Source organism: Equus caballus, chromosome 10 (genome assembly GCF_041296265.1).
Source record: "Equus caballus isolate H_3958 breed thoroughbred chromosome 10, TB-T2T, whole genome shotgun sequence".
NCBI classification, from domain to species: domain Eukaryota; kingdom Metazoa; phylum Chordata; class Mammalia; order Perissodactyla; family Equidae; genus Equus; species Equus caballus.
Genome location: NC_091693.1, coordinates 76,928,909 through 76,951,726, shown reverse-complemented (window position 1 = coordinate 76,951,726; position 22,818 = coordinate 76,928,909). Strand labels below are relative to the sequence as shown.

Sequence of the window (22,818 nt, the reverse complement as noted above, 5' to 3'; positions counted from 1 at the left end):
TTTACTGAATCCTTGCACAACATGAGCCATATAATAGGTCCTATGAGTTCGTCGAGAGGTTGCTGCTACCTTTGTGTCATTTTATTTTTATTTTTTGCTTTGTGTTGTACATTGTGGGTGAGTTCCATACATGAACTATAATTCTTTGCTCTTCACATTAAAAAGAATAACGCTTAGAGTGATGGAGCATGGACTCTAGATTCAGACCACATAGGTTCAAAATTCAGCTCTGCCACTGATTATCTTTTTGACTTTATGCAAATCATTTTCATTTTCTAAGAATCTACTTCCCCATGTATAAAATATGTATAATAGGGTAGTTGGTAAAGTTAAATAATAGGGCTTATGTTAAGTATTTGGCCCAGTTCATGTTACAGAGTAATCAACAACTAACTACAAACCATTATTTTATTATTAAATAGAAAAATTAATTTTCCCCACTTAATTTACCTTAAATACTTAGCTAATGTAAAACATTAAAAGTGACAATTCAATGACAAACTGATCTCCATTTTTCTTGAGAGCCAGCTATCACCATCTAAATGGAGTCGATTTTGGATAATTATGGTTAAACAGTATCTTATTAGTACTTTCAAACTTGAAAGCTATTTAGCTTGACTTAGATATACATTTAATTCTAATTTATCTTTAATTCCAGATACAAGCATATGTTTCATTTAGGGAGAACAGCTAGACAAGGATTATTTTGGTAGATTTTTAAAAGAATTTCTCATGAAGAAAGAACAAAATAATGTCTGGACATCTGGTAAAATTCTAAGCCTACAAACAGATAATTTAAACATTTTTTTCTCCTACAGGGAACTATAAAATTGCCACACACCCTCAATCTTCCCGTTTCTCATGCATAACGTCTTAGTAAGTTTCCTAAAATTTATTACACTAAGGGCAGAATAGGTGAATAACAGGACATAATGTACTTTAAGAAAACTCTAGGCTTTTCTTTTTTTTAGAAATCCCCCACTCCAAACAGGTTTACTCTTTTATGCTTCTAGAAAATCATGAAGATGTGGGTTAAAATTTGAAAATAATGTATCCTTGGCTCTGGTTGGATGAGAAAGCATAAGGAGGAGTTGTGGGTGAGGAATATTTAATCTGTAAAGAAGTACTTCTGCTAGAGGTAGAGGGATCCCCAGTACTGTAAACTGTAAGACCTTGGTTTGTAGGTTGCACTGAGTAGGGAAAATATATATAAAATCATTAAAGAGTTCTTTGAGAATTTTTTTGTTTTGATTAACTTTTCGTTTTATCATTTGTTTATGTGAATCATTAAAGTTTCGTTTTCAAACTCAGTGCACTGAGAGTGGTGATGTTGCCGATGGAACTGGCATAAGGACGGCAGAAGCAGGATGCCTCTTCACTGAAAGATGGACATCTGCTGTGACTTAGCATCAGGAATCCAGACCCAATAACCAAAATTTACTTTTCGTGTTTCACCTTTCTTAGCTATTTTCCTTTCCCGTCTTCCAACTCTGCTTTAAAGCCATGATTTCCAGCCACCTCTGGAATGCACACATCGTTTGCCTTCACTTTTGCCTCTGCATTGCTGATTCTCCGTCTTAGGTACCAGTCCTTCTTGCTAGGTCTATAAATGTACTAGCATCTCTCACATCCCTTCACTCTGCCTTCTGCTCAACCACCTTCATCGTTCTCTTTCATTACGGTTTAAACTTCTTGATGAAGTAGTCCATATACTCTGTCTCCACTTTCTTTCTTCCCATTTTTTCCTCACACTCTCAGAATTTAGTATCTCTTCTCATTTTTTTTTTACTGAAATTGTTCTCTCAGAAGTCAGTAAAATATCCTAAATACAATAACTAGTTAACTTATTATAACATAATTAGTAGATACATGAATCTCTGAGGCCAAATTGTGAGCTACTTGAGATCAGGAACTGTGTCTTATTTATTTCTACACCCAGAACCTAGAACAGTGTTTGGCACATGATAAATACTCAATAAATATTTATTGAATTAAATATTCAAAACTATTGATAAATAAAATTTTATGACACTCTAGTGGAGAAGGAAAACAATACCGAAGTTGCCTGTTTTAATCCTCAACAGATCCTGTGGAATAAGTGCTATTACCTCTGTTAGGAAGTGAAGAAGTTTATAAAGAGTAAATTGATACTTCTTGAGTGCGTTTTTCCAGGCACTATACCAAGGGACTTACATACATTGTCTCCTTTATCCTCTCAACAACCCTGAGTATTCAGAATTATGGTTTTCATTTTTACATATTAGAAACCTGAGACTCAGAGTTTAAGTGATGTGCTCAATATCACACAAGCTGTGAACAGCAGTAGGATTCAAGGCCACATGTGACTGATTCTAAAGTTGGTGTTCTTTCCACTCTCCTTTCAAACATGTTTAGTATCACATGTTGGCAGACTTCCAAGGTGGGCATGAGTGCTCCTGGGGTATCTGAAGACTTCCCAAGGGCTTCATTGGCATGCAGAGTTTCAGGGACTCAATTTCTGGTCAGGAGTATCAAGTGGGTTTTATTTTCCACCTCTCCTTTTACAACTACCATGCTTCCACTAAAACGAGAAGATATCCTGACCTCTAATCTTGCCATTGAATATTGTCCCAGAGGGTGAAAAAAAAAAAAAAAACAGGCAACTTCATGATAACAAACAAAAGGCAGTTCAAAATATCAGTGTCTGGGAAGGGTTCCTTATCAAGGTGCCATCTGCGCCTCAGTAGTGTATTTATCATGGAAGAGGAGCTAAAAAGTTTCCAATTTAATTCTGGAGAATCAGTGTTAAGCCTGCAAGTGTAAGAAAAATTTTGTTAGTAATTTATAAAAGTTAAAATTTATAATATAAAATAATATTCTATATTTTCTTTAGCATAAGTCCTGACTCATCCAGGAACAACTAACATTTATTCACGAATGTATCAACTAGTTGGAAAAAACTCCATCCACATTATTAAAAAACATATCCTCATAATACTATACTTTTATTGTAAAAACTGTCAGTATTTGGATTACACTTATATCGTTTTGGCCAATTATATACAAATAATATTTGAAAAAATAAATCTGAAGAAATTGTTTAACTCTCAAGTGATAGAAAGTTAAAAAACATTTATATGTTTTTGTTATAGAAAAGTATGTTAGGGTGATTTTGAGCATAAAGATATATTACAATAGGATAAGTTCTGTGGGGAAAGTGGGATGGAAATATGAGTTGAAAGAAAGGGAAGTGGTCAAAATAGTAACTTAAAAAAACTTGCTGATGTATTTTAAAAATGAATAATGACTGTTAAAACATGACAATGTATAAGTTACATTGGAGAAATTAAAGCGTTGAAAGAGTTTTATTTTAAAATATCTATATTTAGACTGCATCAGAAATTACCACATTTGTAACTATTTAAACTTTGGAAAAATACGAATGGTAACTTATAAATGTGCTAGGGAGTAGAAGTGTTTTCAGAATTCTTTTAGGAGCAACACGAGCCAAACTTTTGAAGACAACTTTGTAGAAGTGGTAGAATGTGGTGGGAGTGCCCTGAATATACACAGAAAACCCTGAAGTCTCCCGCAGCTTCTGCTTTCCCGGAGGACTCACTCATCCTGTGAATTCAGGCAAGTTACGTAGCTTTTCTGGGTCTCGCTATCCTCATCCACGTCGTGGGGACACCCACACCCACAGGTTGTTGGAAGAAGAAGGGCGTGCACCTGTCTAATGCAATTAGCACAGTCTTGGCTCACGGAAACCTCTCAATAAATAACCACTGCTAGTATTTTCACTGATATTATTGTTATTGCCATGTTTTAATAACCAGGCCTAATGGCCTTAATATCAATTTGCAGAGAATTTGCCAGCCCTTAGGAAGGGCAGGTCTGTGTCAGCTCTCCACATGCAAATTTCCGTCACTTAGCAGGGGCACAAATGTTCACATTTTGCTTGAACGTAAATCTGTTTCTTGTTTAAAATTCTTCTGGCCTTTCCTGTAACTGCCTCTTCAGTGCTCTTCCTTCCCCTCCCCAAACATTGGCCCTAGGCCCACCCAAAGGTTTCTCTCTTCTCTTTTATCCGGAACTGCTGGTCTCGGCATGAACTCCTCGACCTTGCTGACTTCTTCACCTCTCCCCATGCCCAGGCCTCCTCTCCTCCCAACACAATTTAGCCTTTTTCCAACATTCCCCCTGAGGCCAGTAGAGTCCCTACTCTGTCTTGAGCAAACTCCTAATTCTTTTGGAGAAACTCTCCACAAAATTATTTTGCAATTACGTGTTATGTATCATATTATTCTAATTTGTTAAAATGTAACAATTATCAAAAGGAAATGTTGATAAACAGGCTGAGTTATAAGTTAGTATCTCAGCAAAACTGCATTGTCAGTAAAACAGCAGGAAACCAGAAGAGGCTAGAGTGCAACGAATTAACTTTTGGTAACTTTAATTGCGAGCTAGATCTTATGCTCAGTCACGTACTAAAGCAATAATGTCCAGAAATATCCTAAGGTATTGGTTAAGAAGGAGTCTTGAATTTCTGAGATGAAGGAAATTCTAGAAAATATAACAGCACACTTCTTTTACAGCTTTATTAATCTATTTGAAAATAAATTTATACCATTTTATTAAGTCCACAAGGACAGCTGCAGAATGTTAACAGAGAAATAGAGAAAATAGTATATCAGAAACATGGGATAAGAGTTTTTTCCATTAAACACAAATGTAGGCATCTTTTTCCCCTTGGCAATTTGACACGCCAATCCTTCCTGTCCAGCCCTTGTCCACTTAAAATATATTATTTAATATTTGATACACACTAATGAATATACATACCATATATGTAAGATCTGAAGCATAATAATAATAAAGATAATAAAACACTTGTGATCCACCACCTAACTTTCAATGATAGAATATTATTTATTCTGTTGCTTCCTGCCCCGCCCAACTTTTCCTACATTTTCCACCTTATCTCCTGCCACTCTCCATTTGCTTAAGTCACCAATGATTTGTGTAGCCTCAACCAAATGCTTTTACTCATCTTATTCTTTTTAGCTTTTCTCTTTCTTGTTCTTTATCTCTTCAAATTTACCCCATTCATCAAGGACCATGTCAAATCTTAGCTCTTCCATTACAACAGCCCCTACCACACTTGCACAGAGCAGTAGTCCCTGTGGTTAGCCAATGTAACACATACGTCTGTACGATTTACCTGCTACTTTCCTTGCTAAAATAGTAACCCATCTTAGCTAGCTGTTGGGTGCTTTCTCTTCATTCCTTCAACAACTTGTTGAGCACCCACCAGGTGATGGCATTGTTCGACGCAGTGAGGCAAGAGCCGTGCCGAGACCCTTACAGGCATCATCTCAAAGACTTCTGATGGTCATCTTGTGTGCTGACATTGGTGTTACCCTCAGCTTACAAATGAGGACATTGCAGTTTGGAGAGGCTAACTGGCTTGCTTAAGGTCACACAGCAAGTAAATAAGTGGGAAGCTGAGATTGGCTTCAGAGCCCAAGTCCTCCTAATGCTGCTGTCCCCCTGCCAGACCCTTCACAGCCACGGTGACCCCACCGGCTGAATCAAGTCAGATGCTTGGTACACATCGCTGTCCCTTGGTCTGAAGAGAATTCCTAAGCCTCCCCAGTACAATCTGTTCTTGGTCAGAGTTCTTTTGAATCCTTCCTTTCCCTGTCCAGGCAGTGCTTTTTTCCCCATTTTTCTAGTTCCAGTCTTTTGTTGAATGACACTGCTTTAAAACTCACATTTTCTTTGATCCCTGTGGTCTAAATGGCTGCATTTTGTAGACTCAGAGGCATTTAGTGACTGTTAAGGAAAAAAGAGAATAACCTCCAAATCCCTATTGCCTTTCCCAAATTATTTACAGATTCCAGTTACTAACTGAAAAGAGGGCCTTCATTCAAATATGAACAAAGGGAGTGATGTGGCATTTACTCAACATTTCATTTTTTTCTTCTTGGCTCTTTTTACTCCCCAGCTGTTCAGTGTCCTTTCTCTTACATCCAGACTATACCAGGCTTACCAGTCTTGGCAGAAGAGGAAAATCTGTCCCAAAAGGAAAATTGAACTCTCTCCATTGTCCTTTGCTTAAAATTCACCTACCCTAAGGTCTATTTCCAAGGATATTGGCCTTTCCATGCCAAAATGATGGTGAGTGCTTGAGAGTTCATGCACTTTGTCTTTGACATACATATGCACGTTGAAAAATACTTATTGCATTTGTCGCTTATTCTAATTCTGAGAATAACATACATTAACTAAAGAAAGTTTGGAAAATTAGGAAATTACAATTTCCTTCTTATCTTTCTATTACTATCTTTAAAAAAATTAGGATCATATTGTTTATATGGTGTTGAACCTTAGTATTTTCTACTTAACATTTTAGTAAGAAGATGTGAAAAGAATATGAAAGGGAGAATCCTATAGGAAAATATTAACAAATTTGCCCATGTAAAATTAAAATGTTTTTAAATAGCAAAAATGTTATGAATGTGTAAAAAAAGACAAGTAAACATCAGAAAACATCTGAAGTCTATGATAGGTAGAAGAACTATAAACCAAATAGAGAAAGAGCTCCCACAAACAAATGAGGTGAACAACCTAATTAAAAACAAAGACCGTGAGCAATCGATTTATAATGGAACCACACCCTGACAACGTTGCGTATTTCCAGTCTTTTAAATCATTGTCAATCATCAGACTTAAAAAAGATACATTATTATTTCATTTGTAATTGTCTAATTATTAGTGTTAGGGCACATTTTAATATAACCTTTATAAAAAGAGTTGCAGTAATGTTGTAATTTCAGAATAAATGCAGAGAAATAATTTGTTGGTGACAACTTTCGATTATACCACGTGGATAGCCAACTACTGCCTACTAGTCTGCAAGTTCGTTGACGTCTTTTTGTCTTCAGCGTCTGGTTAAGAATGTGGAGTCAATACATGCCCAGTTCATATTTTTGAAAGAAAGTGCAGAAAACTGATGTCATTGAGGCTTTTGGAATCTCTCTTTTCATTAGTATTATATAAACTAAAGTGAGCATTTTCTAAAATTAATTTGTAATGATGTTACCATGAAAATAGTTGCTGTTTTGCTCTTTGCTCATGGGAATTTAGCACATCATCTTCAGCACACGAGGCATGGGGATGTGATCAGAAATATCTGGAAATAGGCCACCAATCAACAAAATGTTGCTTAACGTTTATCTGATTAGATTTTTTGCTAAGTCATTATAAGTGCCCTGTACAAGGAGACTTGGGAATAAGACAATTATGAAATTAGTCAGAGTAAGAAAAGAATAGTGGAAAGAGAGAGAATGACCAGAAATTAATTTAAAAATGGGGGGAAATTTAACAAATTAAGCAAAAGGAAAGAACTAAAGATGAGGAAGTGTAACTAATGAATCACACAAGTTTGGCATCTACTCTGCTTTATAACTCATTCAGCAGTCTGCTTGGGCTCAGCTCTTGGAGTCATCAACTGTTCTTGGAAGCCAGGTGGGTGGGAGCTGGGAGAGTACCCAAATATGAAAGCATCTGCTGACATGTTGCCACCTCTGTGTCGAAGGTGGTGGCTGGTGCTGATGCTATCCTTATGTTGCAGCAGCTTTCTTAGGAAGTCTGTGATTAGATTTTAGGATGATTTGGAAGACAAAGCATAACTCCTCATTCCTTTAAATATGGGCTTCTCATCATGACTTCCTTTCAAAACAGTATGAAAAGGGAGAAAAAGTAACTTTGTAGTGGGGAAACTTGACAAACTCTATCTTAGCTACACAATCAAGGTTAACATCAAAGGTGGTAAGTCATGTGGGTAGTACGTACCCTTGATACACTGTGAGGAAAATTGAGCTTTACCTCTGTATTCTTCCTCCCAAACCCAGTCTAACCATGGAGAAAACAGCAGACATCTCAATTTTGGGACTTTCTAGAAGATACCTGATCTGTACTCCTCAAAATGATCAAAGTCATGGAAAACAAGGAAACAGATTCTAGGATCTCCCACCATTAGGAATTGGCAGTCATGCTGCTGAAAATGAGGGCTAATTGGGATACAATTTTAAAAATCAAATTTTGAAAAATGTGAAAGAAATAAAATATTAAAATAAAAAGTCAGACTTGGAGTTTCTCTTATAAATAAGGAATTGCCAGCAATTTCAGAGTTGTATTTACCTTTTTAGTTCTCTAACATTATCCGATCCTAATGGTTGTCAGTAAAAGATGCCTTTAAATATCACAAAGGTTGTCAGTTACACTTTTGATTTTTCTAGCAAAATCATATTTTCTGGTACTATACAATTCTGGAAGGCAACACAAATTTTACTTATACTGGCAATTTTTTTTTTTTCTTTATAAATAAAGCACAAGTAGAAGTCGAATATTCTCTGGGTAAATTTTCTATCAATAAATATTAAACCAAGTGTAGTCAACAAATTTTTTAAAGAGAGAAACTTCTAAAATTCTCATACATGTTCTTCCCCTCACGGGGCCTCTGGGTGTGCTAAAAACAATCCCTGATGAAAACTTGCAAAGTTTTCTTTTTCATTCTGCAGCGTTATGTGGAGCAGTCGTTAATCAGGCCACAGTTGATTTAGTTGCAAGCACTGGCTGCGGTGTAATTTATCACTACAAGCCTGTGCATGGTCCCCTTTCCTGTTGTTTCCTGGATGTTTCCTTGCCTGTGACAGCATGGTGACTGAGTTTTACTTTCTGCAGTGTAATAGTGGTAGACATATTTTTATTGCCTATGTTTTGGTATTTTATGGACAATTTTGAGAATGAACATAAAGCTAACAAAAACTTGAAAAAATATTATTTTGCTAAAAATGTTAAGAAATCAGAATAATCTGTGATGCAAACTATTAATATGTGATCATTGTCCTTTAAATTAAAGTCATCAATTAGAAAGCCAAATCATCATTTCTATACTTCTATTGCTATGCGTGTGTTTAACACAAAAGAAAGATAGGATACAGATTATCCCATTGGTTGTATTAATTGATAATCCAGAACTACATATACCTGTGTTTAATGATTTTTATTTTATGGGGTTTGTATTTTAAAACAGAGACTCTGGAGCTCATTTTAAATTTAGTAAGACCTCCTATTGGGACTAAAAATAAAATCAATGCTATTTGATCAAAACATATAATGAATAATAAATTGAGATAAAACAGTGTGACAAAAGCAGTTAGAAAAAATCCTTAATATGATTTTTTAATTAGAAATCATAATAAAGTTTAAATGTACATAGTAGTATTTTTTGGACAGTAGAAAGAGCACATATGAAGCTAACAAAATACAGAAATGATTTTGCTCTACCATGTTAACAAATCAGCATGTTGAGATGCCATGAAACACAGACTTCTAAGATCTCAGGACCAGAAGCAAGCCCCAAGGTCAACTACTGCATCAGCTCACGCAGGGCTTGAGACATGGCCATCCAGTCTTTGCTTGAACTCTCTCAGTGAAAAGATTGGTCACTTGGTTACCAGCAGCTCTTTCATCTTGAATGACATGATGAATAGAAATTCATTATACTAAGTCAAAATCTGTCTCCTTGCAATTTCCAGCAGTTTTTCCTGATTCTGCCTCAAGCCGCTAAAGCTCACAGCCACAGTGCAGTGAAGAACATATAGACTAATGTGTAAATTGCTGGGTGTTTGTTTGTCTTTTCTTTCTTGAAGCACAGCTTTGATTATATCATTCCCCAGTACACACAGTTCCAATGGTTACTCCATTGCCTACAGAATGAAGTCTGACTTCTTTGATTGCTACAATTGATAGTGACCAATATCTATCCCAAACATCTGCATTATTTTTTACTGCTATCTTGCCTGAGGTATTTATCTCTTTCTCCCTTGTATGTTAGTCATTTACATAGATATCAGTTTCATCTTACTCTACTGTGTCACCCTTGAGAGTAGAATCTGTGCTTGATATAATTTGGTATTACATGGTACATTTTGGCTACTCAATAAAGACTAAATCACGGCCTCAAAAAGTGGACATGCTCCAGATGGCTTTGAGCAGAACAAAACAGAAATGAAGCATCGCTTCCCTTGTCCTTGACGCTCAACTTCTATTAATGCAGCCTAAAGTTGTCTTTACTCTTTTAGCAGCTAAGTCATGCTGCAACATCATTCTGACCTTGCAGTCAACTCTAACTGCCAAATCCTTTCACATGAATTGCTGCTAATCCTGTATGTGCGAGGTTAATTTTTTTTTTAACAGAAATGTAGAACTTCATGTTTCTAGCTCTTAAATTTCTCCTTGTTTTTTCTGGCCCATGCTGTCAGCCTGTTGAGAATATTTTGAGAGCTGATTCCAACATCTCTCCTATTAACTCCCTCTTCTAGTCTTGGGTCATCTAAAACGTCTATAGTCATGTCTTTTCTTTCTTCACTCAAGTGTTAACCAAATGCTGAACACTTGCCTGGCCAAGGGTGGAGGCATGGGCAAGACAGCAGAGTGAGAGATCCCTCCAGATGGCAGCAGTCCAGTCATCAATGCTTGTTTTGTGCAGTCAGTCAATCAGACATGACTACATATAATTACTATCACCAGGTTCAGGGATTTTTCACTTTTTCACCAAATATTGGGAGAGATTTTATTAAATGTCTTGCAGAAATCACAATGCCCTATATAATAAGTTGTAGTTTTTTGAATATCTATTTATAAAAAGTACTTAAAAGTACCATTTTTATGAAATACCTATTGGGTTCAAGCACTCTATTAGACATGGTACCAGGTTTACCATTTTGAATGCTATCAGTTGCAGACATTATTATCCTGACTTTAAAGATGAGAAAACAAAGTCTCAGAGGGTAAACTACTTATCAGAGATTTCATAGCTCTCAAGTGTCAGGACTGGGCTTCCAAAGTAAGGTCCAGCTAATGCAATGCCAAGTCCATCCTTAACTCTTCTCTTTGCCTTACTCCTCATATTCAGTCCAACAGCAGCAACTCCTGCCAGCCCCACTTCTAACATCTATATCCCAAATTTAATCTCTCCTTCCATCCCCATGACAATCTTCTGGTCCTTGGGGACCATCATTTGTTCCCTGATCCTGCAATAATTTCCCATCTAGTCTCTCTGTTTGCATTATTGCCTTCTTTAGGCGATTCTCTAGAGAACAACCAAAATAATCTTTTAATCTTAAATTAGATTATGTCATTCTTCCACTTAACCACCTTCCATCACACGAGCAAAAGTTGTAAACATAGTTTTATGGGCTATATATCCCTATTATATTAGATATATATTAGACTTCTAATTATCCCTTAATGCATTGCTACATTGTTTTCCATTTCTCATATTGTGGCCATGCTGGGTCTTCTTGACATTCCTGACATATCATCACATATCATCAAGCTTACTTCTTCCTAGAAACTTCTTCTATCATATCCTTTTGTAGCTGGTTCTATCTTATATCAAGAGCTCAGCTCAAATATCCCCTCTTCAGAGATTTCTCTCATCTCCCTATTTGTCTCCTCTCAGTTGCTCTTTGTTATTTTATTTATTTCTCATGTATTTAGTTATAATTATTATGTTTATTGATATCTCTTTTATAAAAAAATTTCCCCCTCATAAATATAAGCTCCATAAGAGCAGAGAATTCTATTGTGTTTTTTACTGCTATATTCCCCAAAACAAGCTCATAGTAGACTCTTAGGAAATACTAGTTAAATCACTGAAATAACTGTCTGATTTAATAATAAATAAACTGCAATAAAAAATCTTTTTTCTAAAATATCAAGCATTTCCCTAGCCATGTATGTAACACAGATTAGAAAAAAGGGAAAAAAATGAGTAGGGTGGAATTAAAAAAAAGAGAGAGAGCATATTTTATACCAATGACTCAGGAGTACAGTTGAAAATAAAACCATATTGAGAAGGAATGTACTTTCGCACATCCTGACAGTAGTTTTCAATATCAGGATGTGTCACTGCTGGCATACAAATTAGAGAAAACAAATGCAAGTAGCAGAGATGGTAGGAGTAGAAAAGTAAGCAAAAGGAGGGGGCAAATATTGCTTTATTTCTTATAAGCCAATATTTAAAATCTTTCTTCAAGAAACTATGCACATTTATCTATAAAGCTAAGGTTGTGTACTAACTTAACAGGCATTAATATCAGTGGCAATAGCCTTCAAGTGGTATTTCTACTTAAACTAATTTAAAAAAAACTCTACACTTAACAAAATCATGTTCTATAACTCCAGGAATTAAGGAGCAATTATTTTTACTATAGATCTAAGAGGCTTAAATATATGTAAATATGCATAAATTTTAGGTATAACTTTACAGCAAATTATTTCTTAAACTTGTACCTACTACTCAATATACTTTTTGTATCTAAGAATTTAGGGTGATAAAGTAATTTTACTTTCATTAGAAAAATTTTCAGGGAAAATTTGAACATGTTTTTTCAAATATATATTTCATTATTCAAAAATCTAGCTTAAATATGTTTGCCTCCCAATGTTTGCTCAGGCTATTGTCTTCTTTTCTGGAATGTTCTTACCCTTCTGACAAAACCATGTAAATATCCCAAGAGCCAACTCAATTGTCACCTTCTCTATGAAGATTTCTCTGATCTCCTTCCCAATATATATATATGTCATAATTAATTGTTCCCTCTCTGATTTTCCCAGTCCTTTCCTATGTCTCTAATATAGCACTTATGCTTCATTCTCAAAGGATTTGTAATCTAGTGTGAAATGACAAATACGCAACTTATATTACTCCTGTTCTACTCTCCAGGACCTCTAACAGTCTCTGGAACATACCAGATTTTCAAAATTGATTTATTCCTTCCCTCCCTCTCTCCTTCCTTCCTTCCTCCCGTCCTTCCTTCCTTCTTTCCTTCCTTCCTTCCGTCCTACTTCCCTTCATACATTTGCTCAACACACAATTATCAAGTGCCTGCTATTTACTAGGCACTATTTTTAGTGGTGAAAACATAGCTGTGATTAAGACATATTCTCAACATTCTAATGAAGGAGAGAATAGAAATGTTAAAAATAAATAATGTCAGCTGATGATAAGTGCTGAGTATAAAAGTAAATAAATACTATAGGCTAAAAGAGGAAAACAAAGAATAACTAAGAGGGGAGGCTCCCATTTTAGGATAAGGGGAAGGCTCTCTGGGAGGATGCCATTTGAGCTTAAACCTCAATGCCAAGAAGAAACCAATCATGTCAACCTCCTGGGGGAAGCATCTTTCAGTTAGAGGACCAATGAGTAAAAAAATGCTAATAGAAGAATAAACCTGACTTGTTTTAGGGAGAAAAGCAAAGCTGGGGGGATTCTGTTGATATCAGTCAATGTAGATTTATGAGCAAGGAATATTCCTAAGGATAAAGAAAGTCATTTTACAATAACAAAGAGGTCATTCATCAAGAGACCACAACAATCCTAAATGTATAGACACCTAATAGGAGATCTTCAAAATACATGAAGTAAAATAATAATACAACTGAAAGGAGAAACAGATACATCTATAATTATAGTGGGAAATTCCAATGCCTCTTTCTCAATAATAGATAAACAAGTAGACACAAAATCAGCACGGTTAGAGAAGACCTGAAAAATATTAGTAATTTGACCTAATTGACACTCACAGAATAATCCACCCAACAAGAGTAGAATACACATTTTTTTTCAAATGTAAGTGGAACATTTAAGAAGGTAAACCATATTCCAGGCCATAAAACAAGTCTTAATAGACTTTAAAGGATTTAAGTCATATAAACTTTGACCACCACTGAATTAAATTAGAAACGAATAACAAAGATATCTGGAAAATCTTCAAATATTTGTAAATTAAAGAACACATTTCTAAATAGGCCATGAGTCAAAGAAGACATTACAAAGGAAATTGGAAAACATTGTGAATTAAATGAAAATTTTTAAAAAATTGTGAGATGCAGCTAAATTAGTGTTTGGGAGGGAATTTTATAGCATTAAACCTTATATTAGACATGAAGAATGATTAAAATTAGTGACCTTAGCCTCCTTTGGAAGAAATTGGAAAAACAAGAGAAAGTGCAATCCAAACTAAGCAGAAAGGAGAAAATAAAGATAACAGCAGACATCGATAAAATAAAATTTAAACAACAATGAAGCAATCAAGAAAAATCAATGAGATCAAAATGTAGCTCTTTGAGAAGATCAATAAAATTGATTAATCTCAAACCAAACTAATCAGGAAAAAAAAAAAGAATAAACAAAGTACCAGTATCAGGAATGAGAGAATGAACATCATCTCAGATCTTACAGACATTAAAAGCTTAATAAGGGGATATTATTGCTAAGTTTACGACCATAGATTTGACAAATTCTATGAAATGGGAAATTTCCCTAAAAGATAAAAGCCACCAAGCTCACTCAGATGTGCTGTTCTTTGATTTTGGCCTTATGTCCTCCTATTCAGAGGGGCTTCCATCACAGGGTGGTGGTGCCGAGGATTTGTTCTCTTTTCCTTCTTTCCTGAAACACAGCTTTTTGTATATCCATAGCAAAAAAAAAAAAAAAAATCCAAGAGAAAATTTCTGGGGTCAGGTACCTAACCTTTGTCAATTTCAGCGGCCACTCCTGGGTCACATATTCTGCCCCTTTGGCCAGCAGGCTGGATACTGTGATTGGCAGCCTCTCACAGCCACAAGAAGCAGGGGAGGGAATTCGCCAAAAAAGAGACTTGTGTCATCAAAGAAAAGGGGAAAGATGTCTTTGGCTGGCGAAACCAACATTTGCTCCAAGGAGATCTATAATTAAGGAACTTCTGTGGGAAAATTGAGGAGACTCTACAAAGATGAAGTTTGTGCAATACCAGTTGGAAATTGAGTGGTTTCCCTGGAAGTCGGACAACAAAGTATCTTGTTTCTCTAATGAATGGAACTGGAAAAGGAAGCTTACTTCCCTTGCCCCTTATTGGGGTAGACGAGTGTGTACCAATAATAAAATAAAAGCCTTTGCTTTATTCATCATAGTGAATAATTGGGGACAAAAAAAGAAAATTAAAAAAAACTTACTTATATGGTCCCTGAAATAGATAAATGGTTACAAAAACATAATTGTAATGATTATAATGCACATAAATAGAATAAAGATTATAATCCCACTGCCACCTGTCATTTCTTTGATCTACTAATACCTGGTTTGGTCGTTGCATTTCTCAGTGATTCTTAGTTCTTGATTCACTACTACTTTCCCCAGTACCATTACTATTTTAATTCTTGGCCATTTCAATAAACAAAACAAGTGATCCCTTCAATACTTCGCCTCTTGGATTTCTGAGCCCAGATTTGATGGGCACCAAGTGCAACATCCATTGAACATGTTTCTTCGATGTCACTTTAAAAACTCTCCTGCATCCAGACAGGAGGTAAGCTGCTCTGCCATAGCCCATTCTGAAAGCATCATTGCAGTATCCGCGACATAGCTTTCTGTGTTTCTAAGATCTCAGAAGTTGTACTCCTATCAGGGCTAAATCACGCCCAGTTGAGAACCACTGGTCTAGAAGCTGATAAAGCAGTGACCAGAAAGATCTTCTAGTTATTTATTGGTAGGAACTGAGATGTATCTTATAAAATTATTTCCTGAACATGAAATAAATGTGATGCACCTAAACATACAGATACAGACACTAGGGGTTTCTTAGAAACACTCCAGGGATATAGGTCTTTGAAAATACCGACATGGTGCCATAGCCCAAAGGCAGATGCTCAATAACTTTGCTGAAGTCCTGGATCCAAATCTCTATGTGTTTTGACTAAAGAATCAAACGGCATCTTTAAACAAATTGTTTAAAGCTTTGTACTCTCAGTCCAAGGATAAGTTAGATTCTCCTCAAGAATTAAAAAGGATTTCCTGTCTGCAGTGAAGTAAAAAATGAAAGAATCACTGGAGAAAATGCAAGGACCGGACCATCCGGCCCAGCCCAAATAAACACTTTTCCTTCTTTTCCTTTTGTAAAACAAACACAATTCAACCAAAAGTTTATCTTTTCTTCATTTGGAATTCTGTTGTGGTGCTCACATCAGACAGAAAAAGTGAAATGCTAGTGAACGAGCATGCCTCAGAAGGGGAACATAAGGCATTTATTACAAACGAATTCCAAATAATTAGTGGAGGAGATCATGAAATGTTCAGAGGGAAAAAAAGGGCTCAATTTCAAACAGGAGGGGGTCTGAGCCATTAATGGGTAATCTGCACGACTTTTGTTAATCCCCTGGGGCTCCCGTTACAGGTGGTTCATATTTCTAAGCAGTGAAGTATGTGAATGAATGGAAAATTTCTCCCTAAGATTTTCCACTACCCAGCCTTAGCATGAAAAACCCTATCCCAGATCAGGCAGCTGGTTTGTTATAACTTTTAACCCAGAGACGGATCACCATTCAGTCTTCCCGCTCGCTGCTGTTCACCAGAGCTTTTCCTTTCTACATTTCTCTGGTGTAGAATTTCCTTTTAGAGAAAGTTTGCAGTTAATTTTTAATATAGACTAGAAGCGTTATTTAGGTTTGAAAAGACTGGAGCACTTGAGTCAATGTTTGTATTTATTAGGTATGAGAAGGACATTTCATATTTTAAAAGAAAAAAGTACATATACTTTATACATGAAATGGCTCTAACCTCTGCCAATAGTTGCAGTAGAGATCAATCAGAAAAATTTCGATTATTTTTCCTAGAAACATCATCTGAGTTTAAAAAGTACCAAAAAAGTATGTAGCGAAATGTTTTTAATTTTATACAAAAAATAATTTAGATAAGGAAGATTGACAAACGCGGAAATACACGGAGAACCAAAAGCCAAAACACAGTGCTGTTTTGTTTAAATTTATTCCCAGGAGGCTCCTATCACAGTCTCTGATTCTAGTGAAGTTGGTCTTCTTATTTCATTAAACTTCTGGGTTTCTTTCTCTCCCTGTACCTTCTTACTTCTGATTCTTCCTTTCCAGAAGGCAACCCATATGCTTAGACCTACAGCTTTTCTCAGTTTTCTAGAGATTTAAATGAGGTCCAGCCCTGGCTGTAGGCCTCGAATGAAAGGAAACCTCAAGGAAGTGAGATACAAATAGGATTTAAGAAATATGTGGCATGTTTTACAGAAAGGGAAGAAGAAAAACGGCATTGAGGGGCCTGTTTCTTATCTTGTTTACCTCTGTTTTTTTCATAACATCAATTTTAAACTCTTTAAGCTTTTCATTAAAAATTGGAAAATGCAGTCAGGGCTTCCTTCGTGCTATTAATATATGATTGTGGTAGCAATTTGTTTGTGAACTATTACCCCAACGCCAATTTCTTTCTTTCTAATGATTCATTCTCTCCATTGCTGCCAAAATTCTTGTGCTGAATGGCAGTTCTTATTACATCGCTCTGCTGCCTTAAAGATCTCATTGGCTCTCCTTTGCCTACAGAATAATGTCAGAACTCCTCAGCATGGCAGGTAATTAAGCTTGTTCATTATCTGACCCCCATTCGCTACACATTCTCATTTGGTGCAACTCTCCAGCTGTTTCTCTGCACTCAAAGGCCCAAGAAATTTCAGTTCCTCAAATGTATCATGATATTTCACATATCTCTATAGTAATAGCTAAAGCTGTTCTAAGTACTTCATACAGATTAACCCATTTAACCCCCAAGCAACTCTTTGAAGTAAAATACTATTATCCTGATTTTGTAGAAATGAGAGAATTGAGGCACAGAGTAACTGGGTAACTCAGAGAAGGTCACTCAGATGTGTGTGTCAAGAGACGGTTAGGATCCGAATCTGGCACTCTAGGCCCAGAGTGAGTGCTTTTCCTCTTCCTTCCACCCATGTCTGCCTGACACAGTTCAATTCCTTCTTCAAGATCTAGCTTCAGTGTCATCGTTTCCTTAAATACTATTTTGAAAGCAGCTCCCCACCCAGACTGAATTGGTTATTGTCCTCTGGGCCACTACTGTTCTTTAAATATTCTTCAAATATTACAATCATTACACTTTAGTACATATATTGTAACTAATTATTTGCATGATTCTTCTTAATTCAGATCAAATTCCAAATCTTATCTGTCTTTTTAACTCAGTGTATAGCACTGTGTTGTACTTGATGAATAAATAAAGAGCTAAATGAATGTCTCTTAATTTAGCTAATGGTAATTATATAATCTCTGGCTGAATTCAAGGCCATTAAAAACCTTCCAGAATATCTAGGTGGTAGAATGATGGGTGATTTTAATTCTTTCCGATTTTTTTGGCTTATTTGCATGCGATCTCAATTTTTCTTAAAAAAAAACAAACAAACAAACCATGGGTTATTTAGATTGATTTTTTTAATTTTAGTGATCTAAAATAATAATAAATCTTTGTTCATATAAAATATCATTCAGAATTAATAAAGATGTCTGTTTCCTTTTTTAGAAAAATTACATACTTTAATCAAGATATATAACATATTAAAATACAAATTAAATATATCGAAGTATTGCACTTTATCTTAGAATACAGAAAACGTTCTGCTGTGGAAGTTACACCTTTATCTTCTACCTTAGACCATCCGGTCAAGAGTGGACTTAAAAGTGTGCCTGAATTTCCCGGGTAATGGCAACGTGGTGGACTTGCCCGAGAAAGGTACTAACTTTGAATTATGATGCTAGCAGCTTCAACAATGGTCCCCTGTTTCATCTTGCCCACTGTGGGTGACTTTAGGATAAACAGTTTTTGGCTTAAAATGTATACAGCTTCATAGATCAAAGGAAACCCTTTGAACTGCATCCAGAAACACCCTGGTAGCCAGTGCAAGCCTTAGTGCCCAGACGTTAATATGATCCATCTGGCTGGGACCCTTCTGCAAGCAAGCTGCCACTGCATTTTGTAGCAGCTGAAATGATCTAGCGGTTTTCGTGATAACCTCTGGTGTATCACAGTGTTGTAATGTGCTGGAAAACACAAAAATTATGGGTGCGGCAATTCTGAATAAAAGGGAAGTTGTAATATCTATGTAAATCGGTGAAAAGAGATATTCCAGGTTTTCATTATTAGGTTGATTGCAGTTTTACAGGATTTAACATTGAATAGTCGTGATGTATGTTCGATGCGGGTCTTTGCACCAAAAAATGGTTCACAGTCTAAGAAGGAAACTGCATTTCTTTCTTGAGCTAAATTTCTGACCTTTGGTAGTATAATTAAACAATATATTCCAAAGGTACTTGATTTTCACCACAGAAATTTAGCTGTGAAGTTTAAATATTATGGCATTTCTGAGCTAATAAAAAATAATTATTACTTTTTTAGTAGATTGTGCCAGCACATTACATGAGCGTTCAGAAATCAATTCAAAGTAAAATACAACCTGTTGTAGGCTTCTAGTTCCTCTCCCCAAAAAAGAGTTTATTTGGGATTACATAACATATTATTTCATCAAAAAACTTCGTCAAGTTTTTCTAAGTTAAAGCAGGATTTTTTAGATGGGAAAGGCAATATGTAATAAATACTTAAAAAAAAATTCGCTCTTTTTTTGTAGAATTCCTCAAATAAAATTTCCGTAACTTCTTTCTTTTTCTCTTTACTGTGCTACAAAGAGGATTACTGAACCTGTTTGGTGGAGAAGAGTTTAATACTGTTCTATGAGCTGGTAAATAAGTAGGTATACAAATCAATGCTCAAAAACAAAAAAAAAGAAAAAGGCAACATTGTTTTTAATAGTTTGGAAAAAAAGCAGCAAAGAAAATATCTTTTAAAAATTTTATGGTTTTTCTAAGTTGCTATATTTTAAAACAACCATTAGAGCCAGCCCTGATGGCCTAGTGGTTAAAGTTCGGCACTCTCACTGCTTTGGTGGCCCAGGGTTCGTTTCCTTGTCATGGAACCACATCACCCATCTGTCAGTTGTCACGCTGTGGCGGCGTCTCACGTAGAACTAGAAGAACTTACAACTAGGATATACAACCATGCACTGGGGCTTTGGGGAGAAAAACAAACAAACAAACAAGGAAGATTGGCAACAGATGTTAGCTCAGAGAGAATCTTTCCCTGAAAACAAACAAAAAACCACATAACCATTAAAGAAGATGAAGGACCTTAGCACAAGGTTGGTTCTCGATTAGTTGAGGGGGAGGGGGTGGGACCCATCAGAATTTTTAACCTCCATCAGAATTTTCTGAAACTCTTCATGCCTTTACTTTGCTCACCACCCATCCCCCACCCCCTGAACAGGTGGAAACAATTGAGCTCTCCTGGGAAACTAGACAAAGTGCAAGAGGCTTCATAGGAAGCAGAGTCGAAGGAGAGTTTCCCACACTGGGTGTGCCCTGAGGACCTAAGCACCAGCGTCTTCTCTGGCTTTCATTCTAATACTACTTCAGGCTGAATCTTTCTCTTTACCCCAACTCAAATTCAAATTCCATAGGATGAAAGAAACTCTGAGTCCCTAATGTTGTATGTAAATTATGTTCCCAGAAGAGTGTTTCTTATTCAGTTGACATCATGGTTACGGGACAGGAGCCATTCTCTCCAGCTGTTGGTTCTGTCTAGAATGTTATTCCTTTTTTCTTTCTCCTAGTAAATTTCTGTTGGTTCTTTAAAACCTCACCTAAATGTAGCCTCATTTCTGAAAACTTCCCTTATTTTCCAAGGCCTAGTGAATCACTTCCTCCATTGGGTTTGTCTTCACTGTGGAAACTCTAATACTCTGACGGTTGTATAGCCGTCTACTCATTCTCCTCAAGCGGGAGAAACTTGAAAGCAGGGTTGCTTCTTATTTATGCGTCTTCAGTACCTGTCTGGGTCAGCGTAGAATCTCACTTGATAATTTGTTAGATTGTATTTACCCGTATGGAATAAATAATGATAAATTAAATAAATAAATAAATGTGCTACTCCACCATGCTCATGTGTGTTTGTGTACAAATTCTCATGGATTTTCCACTATTTTTCACAGTTGGAAAATCTTGAAGAAGAAGGAGCATTTGTCCCATTAGAGGTATGGTTCCGCTATGTAGTGTTCAATTGACAAACTTGACCTTAGCACTATGTTGTGTCATTTTTTTTAGCACACACATTTCACAGCGCATATGGTTCATATAGAGTGTACATGAGATTGTTCTAAATGTTAAGAACATTTGCAATAAAAAGGTTCCAAGGCAGTACCTTAGCAGCATAGCACAAGTATGGTTGAGTGGCGCTTGTCCCAATAAACCTCAGAAACAGTTTAATGGAATCTTGCTTTTCAGCCAGTCCTTCGTCTAAGAGCTCTAACAACTTTGACCAAAGTATCATATACCTCTTCAGCCCACCTGAGGTTCTCTTGGTCTCACTGTCACTGGAGCTCTTGGCCACTTGATCCTCCCCAGTTAATGTTTTGTGACTAACTCTACGTGGGCTCAAATCAACTTCTGGTTTACCTGTGGCTGTCAGGTATGGGGTGCTGCAGACATACTCAGAGCCTGGACACATGCAACTTGGCAGTTAGGGGAGTTAATGGCTTATGGGGCCACCAACTTTTGGCCAAGAACAGTTAGGAGATCTTGAAAAAATTCTTTCTTCCCCCTGGACGAACTGTCCAGGGATGTGGCCGTTCACGTGATCTCTCTGAAGATAATTCTGCAAGATCAAATGATTAGGGCTATTTGACATCAATCAGGAGCTGGGTGGATCACACCCATGTCATATTTATTCTCCCTCCTTCCCTGACTCACTCCTCTTTTCCTGCATTTCCTTCCCAAAGGAAATGCACTCCCTCCCCAAGAAAGTATTAACACATAATATTTTTTTTTTAAAGATTTTATTTTTTCCTTTTTCTCCCCAAAGCCCCCCGGTACATAGTTGTATATTCTTCGTTGTGGATCCTTCTAGTTGTGGCATGTGGGACGCTGCCTCAGCGTGGTCTGATGAGCAGTGCCATGTCCGCGCCCAGGATTCGAACTAAAGAAACACTGGGCCGTCTGCAGCGGAGCGCGCGAACTTAACCACTCGGCCACGGGGCCAGCCCCAACACATAATATTTTGCACCAAGCAATTTTTTTCTAGGGAATACAGGCTAGGATGATGATGAATATTTATTCAACTCTTATTAGGAAGTTGGCAGTGTGCTAAGTGCTTTAAGAGGTATAACATGAATAAAGCAAAATTTCTCCTCTTAGGAAAAGATCATCAGGTGGTGAAGTAGCACAGCTTGACATAGATTCATACAAAAGTCAAAATATATCACGGTTATAATACTCTATAGGGTTTCGAGGAAGCAGAACATTATAGAGAGAAATCCAACTGGCTACTCAGTGGCATTTGGGTCCTAACATAGAATCCCTAAATCTTCATTTCTTTTTCTTCTCTTTTTAAAATTGTATATTTTGAGCCAGGTACCTAAAGGTAGAAGGGAATTTGTCTTTTCCAAACCAAAAAAAGAAGTTTTCTGAGAAACAGGAAGTAAGAAGACCTGTCTCCAAGCCTTAGAATTTTGGGGCTTTCTCAGCAAAGATACCCTATATGAATAACAATCTGCTCATGTTTAAAATTGGCCCCAGTAGAACACCTGGCATGTAAATCACATGAGCATCCTTGTTTCACCTTGGCAAATACTGATTGACGCCCAAGGCATCCTGAGGAGCCAAGGTGATCTTGGAATTACTCCCAGGGCAAGAACATCTACTTGTTCTTTCAGCCCCAGGTCAGTCTCTGTCTCAGGTTTTCAGTTGCCCTGGGATTGGTGAGGAGAGTCAGATGGTCAGCTGGAGAAAATAAAAAAAGCCAATAGAGAACCACACACAAATATTATTGCATATTGTTCCTAGACAAGGCACTGTGCAAGCACAGAGGGAGATTAA

The 22,818-nt window shown here is 36.6% G+C and overlaps 1 long non-coding RNA gene across 1 annotated transcript; it reads right to left on the bottom strand.

Annotated features, from left to right (window-relative positions):
- Positions 1-79: 79 nt before the first annotated feature.
- Positions 80-14,618, bottom strand: LOC138915834 (uncharacterized). Its single transcript, XR_011422166.1, has 2 exons — positions 14,405-14,618; positions 80-2,790 (listed from the first exon to the last, which is right to left on the bottom strand). It is a non-coding gene; the product is annotated as an uncharacterized lncRNA (long non-coding RNA).
- Between the last annotated feature and the right edge of the window lie 8,200 nt (positions 14,619-22,818).